General features: G+C 36.7%; 1 long non-coding RNA gene across 1 annotated transcript; it reads right to left on the bottom strand.

Annotated features, from left to right (window-relative positions):
• Window positions 1-324: 324 nt before the first annotated feature.
• On the bottom strand, window positions 325-8,623 carry LOC123381246. Its single transcript, XR_006588069.1, has 3 exons — window positions 8,342-8,623; window positions 6,539-6,605; window positions 325-2,167 (listed from the first exon to the last, which is right to left on the bottom strand). It is a non-coding gene; the product is annotated as an uncharacterized LOC123381246 (long non-coding RNA).
• Between the last annotated feature and the right edge of the window lie 640 nt (window positions 8,624-9,263).

Raw genomic sequence — 9,263 nt, 5'->3', positions numbered from 1 at the left:
TTGGTGAATTGTTCATACATATCTTTTGGCCAATTTTTGTCCATTTTTTTTACTGTTGAGTTTTAAGAGTTCTTTGTATATATTTTTTTATTTTAATTTTTTTAATGTTTATTTATTTTTGAGAGAGAGAGAGAGAGAGAGAGAGAGAGAGAGAGCGCATGAGTAGGGGAGGGGCAGAGAGGGAGACACAGAATCCGAAGCAGGGTCCAGACTCTGAGCTGTCAGCACAGAGCCCGACGTGGAGCTCGAACACACGAACCGTGACATTATGACCTGAGTTGAAGTTGGACACTTGACCAACTGAGCCACCCAGGCACCCCAAGAGTTCTTTGTATATTTTAAATAGAAGTTCTTGATCGGATATTATTTCGCAGCTAAGTTCTCCCAGTCTGTAGCTTGTTTCTTCATTCTCTTAATAGAGTCTTTCTTGGGGCAGAAGTTTTAAATTTTTAATTAAGTCTAATCTACCAATTTTTTTCTTTCATAGATTGTGTTTTTTTACGTGTGTTGCAGCTAAGAATTCACCACCAAACCTAAGGTCACATACATTTTCTCTCTTTTTTTTTTTTTTTTTTTTTTTGCTGAAGTTTTATAGTATTACATTTTACATTTAGATGCATGACCCAGTTTGAGTTAATTATCATGAAAGGTGTAAGGTCTATGTCTAGGTGCTTGTTTTTTTTCTTTTTTTGCATGTGGATGTCCAATTGTTCCAGTATAATTTGCTGAAAAAGACTATTCCTTTTCCATTGACATATCTTTGCAACTTTATCAAAGATCATTTGAGACACAATTATTTGTTTGTAGTTAACTTGGTTGTTTAAAAGATGGTGCCATGAGGTCAATATTGAAGTCTTAGATAAAGCAATTTGGATTCATACAAAGTGTTTTGAATATATGTGCCTCTGTATGCTGGGAGTTTTCTAGTCTTCTAACTCTGCCTGCTGATGCGCAGATGTACATTCTTGCTTATAAAGAGAAAATATCGTAAGTAGTTTACTCAGGTAAACCCAGTACCACCAAATATATATTGTGAAGATGGTGGGTTTTTATTGCCTTGCTGGGTATAAATCAAAACAAAACAAAGATACCCAGGGGATAGGTAAGTATGTGCTGAATTAGCAGCCAAATAAATGTTGAATACTCTGGAAGTCAGTTGTTCTTTCCCAGTATGCAGCAGAATCGCAGGCTGCTTTTCATACTGCAGCACATCATCCTGGCTCCTGGAGCTAGGGGGAAGGGTGTCATGAAAAACTGAAGGAAAAAATATATATATTCTGCTGCTGGGGTGCATTATTATCCCAGTGCTTCTCAGCTCCCAGCAGTGAGGAGTCAGCCTCTTGCCCTAAACTTTATGGCTATAGTAACTTACACTACCACACCCCACCAACGGATGAAAATGTTTCTGATCATCATCAGGTATCTTTTTTCCTCCTAATAAAAGAAACACCATGCCTTGGAATTCTTGCAGCAATAAAAATAAATAAATAAATAAACCACAAATGCCTAAACAAAACAACAAAAACCCTATTCACATTCATTTTTGCAAGATAAGTCACTTCTATTTAAAAGCAAATAAAAATAGCATCAGCCCAAGCTCTGTCCTGCCCCATAGCTTTGAAATACAATTGAATAATAAAAGAGGTTATGATGATGTCTATCTCTGAAAGTGCAGCGTCTCTTCCTTGAATACACAATTAACACAAAGGCAATAGGTACATCCATAACGGTGAGTTCATAAAACCCACTTCGGAGCCCAAGTCAATGTCAACAAATTTCTCTCCTGTGAGATGTGCTCCTTTAGAATTTTGTTGGCTTGTCAGCTGTTTCATTAATATTTTATAACAGAAAGTAAATGTCTTGAGATTCCAGAATCATCACAATCTGCCCCAGCTCCACGCTATTGGTTATTATAATGTCATCACAATCCTTTGATATATGTATAGAAGCCTCCTTATAGGGAATAGTTTCTATTCTCAGTTTATACATATGCAGAAGTGAGAAAACCTATAAAATTCAACTTTAATGCAACTGAAGGTTTGGAAGGCTGTTCTGGAAATGTGTGTACATTTTTGTCTTCTGCATGGTTCCCATGGCAAAAGGTATTCAGCACCTTTTTCAGGCAACTTCAAGCCTCTTGAGTTTTTCATCTTTTTTATCTGGCCTCCTGTTTACAAATTGATAAAGAAAATATTAAAATGGAATGAATATAAATAGCAGCTGTAGAATGTATTCTGCCAAGAATACACCCTCTGTTAGAATTGCTAATGTATTAGAACTGTTTTATAGGGGAAAAAACACTTTTTATGACATTTCTTAGTGTAGAACCCACTCTAGCTGTAGTTGAAACAGGATTGTCTATATATACAGAGAAATATAGATTAAAGTGGGAAATTTAGGTAAATAGTAGAGAAATTTCCTTTCAAATACACGTTTTCATATAGCAGGGGTCCAGTAATTACTAATGGAATAGAAGCGATATTTAGGAAATAAATTACTATTAAAAATTAATTTTTTCATGCTAGATGTATGCATAAAGAGCTTTAGTCTTCACCTTTTTTACCTTAAAAGTGTTTAAACAAAGCTAAAAGCTGAATGAATACACGTACATAGTCCACTTAGATTCAATAATTAAAATTAACATATTGTTATTTTTGCACCTGCTCTATGTGTATGTGTTTGTCTCTTTATATGTAAATAGCTTTAGCATGAATTTGTGAGTTTGTGATGAGGAAACTTGTCTCCTGTACACATTGGTGTGGAGTCTTCGAGTACAATTAGCTTTAGGCAAGACCCAGTGGGCACTTACAGGGTCAAATGCAGGAGTTTTGCAATACATTTTGCTAAGCTTACGTCCCAAAGAGTTTAAAAAAAAATCGAAATCCACTATATGTGCCACTATACCACTATATGCAATATTTATATAATAGCAAATCTATGTATTACTAAACATACATAAATTACAAAATTAAAAGAAATTTCTAAAGATTAAATAAATAAAAAATAAGGATTAAGTAAAAAATTTAAACCACAAATACCTGAACAAAACAGCAACTTATTATTTTATTTTCAATTTAATGATACCAAATGTTTTTGCTGTCATCGAATAACAAATAATCAATATTAGTTTGCAGTGAGAGCACAATAATTAAGAATATTATATTATTTTTAACAAAACAGTTTAAATCTAAGCTAACTTCTTAATTAACTAATTGAATTAGAAATAAGGCTAGATTAGTTCTAAATTAGGTTTACTTCAAGCCCTATTTTTAATGGCTATAGAACTGAAAAAAGTACTTCACAAAAATGCATAAAACTAATGGAAGAAAGATTTCATTGGCTGCATTTACTAAATTATGATACACATCTTTCAACTACATTTACCAATAATGAAAAGGTTTTTGCTGAAGTTCACCTAACATATTTCCATTTTCTTCAATGCCAATTAGTTGCCTTAGCAAACTAATTGGAAGGTGTTAGATTTTAATCATTTTAGCAAAGTGGTTAAAAATAAATTCCTAAAATTTTTCACTTGGAAGATTAACAGGTTAGAAAATTCTGTTTCCAAGCTTTGCTTTGTTTTTAATTTGACCAGATATGAACATCTTTTCTTTAGAATTGAAGTATTTAATATTATTCCAGCAAAAAATTCACTTAATGATAATATTTTCAAACATCTATTTTCAACATTCTCTTTTATTCTATGAGATTCTTTTGAAAAGTAGCTATTTTATCAATTATTGTTAAGATAGTACCTTAGAGCAATATAACTAAGTACGTATATTTTTTATGTTTTAATCTCTGTAGATAGTATACTTTAAAATTTTTATTTTAAGTTTACTTATTTATTTTTGAGAGAGAGCGCACACATGTAGGGGAGAGTCAGAGAGAGAGAGAGGGAGACACAGAATCTGAAGCAGCCTCCAGACTCTGAGCTGTCAGCACAGAGACCAACGTGGTGGGGCTTGAACTCACTAACTGTGAGATCATGACCTGAGCTGAAGCCGGACACCCAACCAACTGAGCCACCCTGGCTCCCCTGTAGATAGCATACTTTTGACAGCCATGTATTATCATATAAAAAATCTACAAAATTGGAACATATTTTTTTTTCACAAGGAGTTAGAAAATTTACTATAAGCCAAGGTTCTAAATGTGTGTTGTGCCTGATGCACTCCCTCCTTAGAACTGCAGGGAGGAGAGACACTAAGGGCAGTTGAGTGATCTTAAACACCTCCCTGTTTTCTTTGTCGATGGCTGCTTCAAGCCAAGAAGAGTCCATAATAAAGTCACCTTCACCATCAATGACTTGTTTATGCTCTCAGAACCTTTGCTTTTTTTTTTACAAAATATAATTTACTGTCAATTTGGCTTCCATACGACACCCAGTGCTCATCCCAACAAGTGCCCTCCTCAATGTCCATCACCCACTTTTCTCTCTCCCCCACTCCCCATCAACCCTCAGTTTGTTCTCTGTATTTAAGAGTCCCTTATGGTTTGCCTCCCTCCCTCTCTGTTTGTAACTTTTTTCCCCCTTCCCTTCCCCCATGGTCTTCTGTTAAGTTTCTCAAGATTCACATATGAGTGAAAACAAATGGTATCTGTCTTTCTCTGACTGACTTATTTCACTTAGCATAATACCCTCCAGTTCCATCCACATTGCTGCAAATGGCAGGATTTCATTCTTTCTCCTTGCCAAGTAGTATTCCATTGTATATATAAACCACATCTTCTTTATCCATTCATCATTGATGGACATTTAGGCTCTTTCCATAATTTGGCTATTGTTGAAAGCACTGCTATAAACATTGGGGTACATGTGCCCCTATGCATCAGCACTCCTGTATCCCGTGGATAAATTCCTAGCAGTGCTATTGTTGGGTCATATGGTAGTTCTATTTTAATTTTTTGAGGAACCTCCACACTATTTTCCAGAGTGGCTGCACCAGTTTGCATTCCCACCAACAGTGCAAGAGGGTTCCTGTTTCTTCACATCCTCGCCAGCATCTATAGTCTACTGATTTGCTCGTTTTAGCCACTCTGACCAGTGTGAGGTGGTATCTCAGCGTGGCTTTGATTTGTATTTCCCTGATGACGAGTGACGTTGAGCATCATTTCATGTGTCTGTTGGCCATCTGGATGTCTTCTTTGGAAAAGGGTCTGTTCATGTCTTCTGCCCATTTCTTCACTGGATTATTTGTTTTTTGGGTGTTGCGTTTCATAAGATCTTTATAGATTTTGGATACTAGCCCTTTATCAACTATGTCATTTGCGAATATCTTTTCCCATTTCGTCAGTTGCCTTTTAGTTTTGTTGATTGTTTCCTTTGCGGTGGAGAAGCTTTTTATCTTGATGAGGTCCCAATAGTTCATTTTTCTTTTAATTCCCTTGCCTTTGGAGATGTGTCGAGCAAGAAATTGCTGCGGCTGAGGTCAAAGAGGTTGTTGCCTGCTTTCTCCTCTAGGATTTTGGTGGTTTCCTGTCTCACATTCAGGTCTTTCATCCATTTCAAAGTTATTTTTGTGTATGGTGTAAGAAAGTCGTCTAGTTTCATTCTTTTGCATGTTGCTGTCCAGTTCTCCCAGCACCATTTGTTAAAGGGACTGTCTTTTTTCCATTGGATACTCTTTCCTGCTTTGTCAAAAATTAGTTGGCCATACATTTGTGGGTCCAATTCTGGGTTCTCTATTCTATTCCATTGGTCTATGTGTCTGTTTTTGTGCCAATACCATAAATATTGTTAAAATGTCAATATTACCCAAAATAATCTGCACATTCAATGCAATCCCAATCAAAATTACACCAGTATTATTCTCAAAGCTAGAACAAACAATCCTAAAATTTGTATGGAACCACAAAAGACCCCAAATAGCCAAAGCAATATTGAAGAAGAAAACCAAAGCGGGAGGCATCACAATCCCAGAGTTTAGCCTCTACTACAAAGCTGTAATCATCAAGACAGTATGGTATTGGAACATATTTTTATTAAAAAAGGAAATACATAGCTCATCTTTAAGCTCAGTGATTCTTTTAAGTACTTCTCTGTGGATTATCTCTTGGATAATCTTCCTGTATGGTATCATGGTCAGCCCTGATAACTTTATAAGGTTTTATAAAGATTTTACTATTTAAGATCGTGTATGCTTTCAGTCAATCACTTCACAGTACACTAAATAACTTAAAACTAAATAAATGATTTACAGGGCCCCTATCAGGCCCTTCATGTCATATCACTATTTTTCTTCTTTTCCTTCATTCTTTTCATACATACACCAGCATCACCCTATGTATTAAAAATAGGTACGTGTATTATTTTTTCCATTGTCTTTCTTTGATCAGAAAAAAAGTTATAAATAAGGACAACCTAATTGTTTCCAGCTCCTCCATACCATGATCTTACAGGTTCCCTGGGACATGCGCATCCTTTTGTAAAGACCACAGCTATAAAGGATATTTCAAACTTGGATGTGATTCAGGCAATCTTTAGTATCAGGAAGTACAATAAGTCTTGAAGAACATCTATTTCATGAAGTCTTACCTTGGATCAGGGTTCAAGAAGGCATCTTTCAAGGAGATCTGCCAGGAGTAACCCACCAGATCTAGCCCTTTGGAAAGAAGGTTGGCAAGAAAGAGCATGATAATACTTCAAACAAACTGTCGTTTATGCTGTAACAGAGTATTGTACCATGCAGCTCACAGATTAAAAATCAAGATGATAGCAATCAGATAGAGCATGCAGAAAACAGAAGCCAAGTATGCCTGAAGGGCTTGCCCCGGCATACCTGATAGATCTTTAGCTCACAGTGGAGAAGTTGGATGGGAAAGGAGTGGGAAGGACTGACAGAACATAGTAGCCATGGTGGGCTATTAGATCCCACATATGAGTTTGACTATTCCAATTATAACACATTGGGTGTTATAATAAATGCTATGCTATGTACTTTTTCCCTCGGTCAGGATTGACTCCAAATTTTAAGGAGATTGCACCTGTAGCACTTCCGAGAAAGAGCCAAGAAAGAGACGGATAACAATGTAGAAGAAAAATGCTATAATATCCCATAAGATATTATTTAAAATATTTGTGAAGCCTTTGAAAAGTAAAGTAGTATGGTGAAACTCAGCCAAACTTCACATTCAGTGTAATTGTCAAGTTACTTTATGTGCTTATCTTTATCTATTGCATTATGATTTCCTGCAGGGACTACTGAATAAAAAGAACTTGATTCTGACCTAGGTTTGGAAGAAAATCCCACCATATACAACTGTGTGAACTAAGGAATTTGTATAGCCATTGTGAGTTTCCATTTCTTTAATCCCTACCTCACAGGTTTCTTCTGAAGATTAAATAAAATATTTTAAAATTCTTAACACAGTGTTTGGCAGATAATAAGTGCTTAATAACTGGTAGCTATCCTTAGTGTTACTTTTAAGATCTCAATATTCAATAAATAAAAGAGTGAGTATATCTAATTTCAAATGTTCATATTTTTAAAACTATGTAGGCTTACACTGAACTGATCTATAAAATAAAGAGGGTAGTTATGGGGACTGCAGATTCAGGCAAGATACAATAGATAAGGTATATTTTTCCCCATTCCTCTTGCAAACTACAGCTAAAAACTGTGGGAATTACATAAAAACCAACATAAGAAGACTGTAAAAGGTAGAGAGAAGGAGAAAGATTGGTAAGAAACTTTGGCACCCAAATCCCAAAGCAATGAATTCCTTCAGTTTTGTTTTTGCCTCATCTATTCCAAACAGGGTATTGGAGAAGTAAACTACCCAGAAACACCAAAGGCAACAGGGAAACAAACAAACAAACAACAAAACAAACAAACAACAAAACCATCAAGGTCAAGAGAAGGTCAAGCTAGGCCAGAAAAGGGACAGTCTAGTAAGACAGACTACTTTAAGAGAATTATTGTGCTATTCCATTCAAATACCCCAAGAAAAAAGCTATTGGCTGCATCACTATCCATGCTAGCAAAGGCCACATAGGGAGTCTATACTTACTCTTACCTAATTATAATGAAGTGCCCCAAACCCCCTTGTCTCTTATCTCCCCTGTCTCAAGACAAGGTTGTGTCAGAAAGCTGAGTGGGAATCTGGGACTTTCATCCATTCCAAGTATTAAACAGTTTCCCTACTTCTGCAATATTAGTAAAAACCATAGAGGGAGCCCAGACCTTCTCCCCTAACTGGTCGTAACAAGTTACTCTTTTCCTTCCCTGTTCGGGTGGTGTCAGAAGAGGCCTAAGGGACAGTCAGGACTTTCACCAGGGCTCAGAGTTAATAGCCACACCCTCATTGCAGAGGCTATATGGAGAGCCTGTACTCTCACCCTGTCCAACAGTAACAAGGAACTCCTTCCTCCCCTCCACCAGGAGGCTTAGTGAAGAATCTTCCATGACCTTCCAGGATCACGTGGCAGTAAAGAGGCTGAGTCTTTCTTTCCCCAATGGGAGCAGTGTCGGAGGAGACCTGATAAAACACAAGATTCAAATACTTTTTGGGGTGCCTGGGTGGCTCAGTTGGTTAAGCATCTGACTTCCGCTCGGGTCATGATCTTAACGTTTGTGGGTTCAAACCCCGCCTCCGGCTCTGTGCTGACAGCTGAGTCTGGAGTCTGCTTCAGATTCTGTGTCTTCCTCTCTCTCTGCTCCTACCCCGTTCACGCTCTGTCAGTCTCTCTCTAAAAAAATAAAAATAAACATTAAAAAATTAATTAAAAAATTACATTCAAATAAGTTTTGTGTCTTACAATACCCAAAATGTTCAGGTATCCATCAAAAATCACTCATACTGGGGCGCCTGGGTGGCTCAGTCGGTTGAGCGGCTGACTTCGGCTCCGGTCATGATCTCGCGGTCTGTGAGTTCAAGCCCTGCTTCCGGCTCTGTGCTGACAGCTCAGAGCCTGGCTCCTGCTTCGGATTCTGTGTCTCCCTCTCTCTCTGCCCCTCCCCCGCTCATGCTCTGTCTTTCTCTCTCTGTCAAAAATAAATAAACATTAAAAAAAATCACTCATACCAAGACTCAAGACATCTCAACTTGAATAAGTAAATGTAATTAATAGATACCAATGCAGAGATGAAACAGATGTCAGGATTATTTAGCAAAGAATTTAAATCAGTCATCATAAAAATGCTTCAATGAACAATTATAAGCACACTTTGAACAAATGAAAAAAATAGTCTCAGCAAGAAATAGGAAATATAAATAAGAACAAAATGGAAATGTTAGACCAAAAATATGTAAGTGTAATT

Source organism: Felis catus, chromosome D3 (assembly GCF_018350175.1).
Source record: "Felis catus isolate Fca126 chromosome D3, F.catus_Fca126_mat1.0, whole genome shotgun sequence".
Lineage (NCBI taxonomy): Eukaryota > Metazoa > Chordata > Mammalia > Carnivora > Felidae > Felis > Felis catus.
The sequence above is the reverse complement of the archived record's forward strand: the minus strand, read 5'-3'. Positions and strand labels throughout refer to the sequence as shown.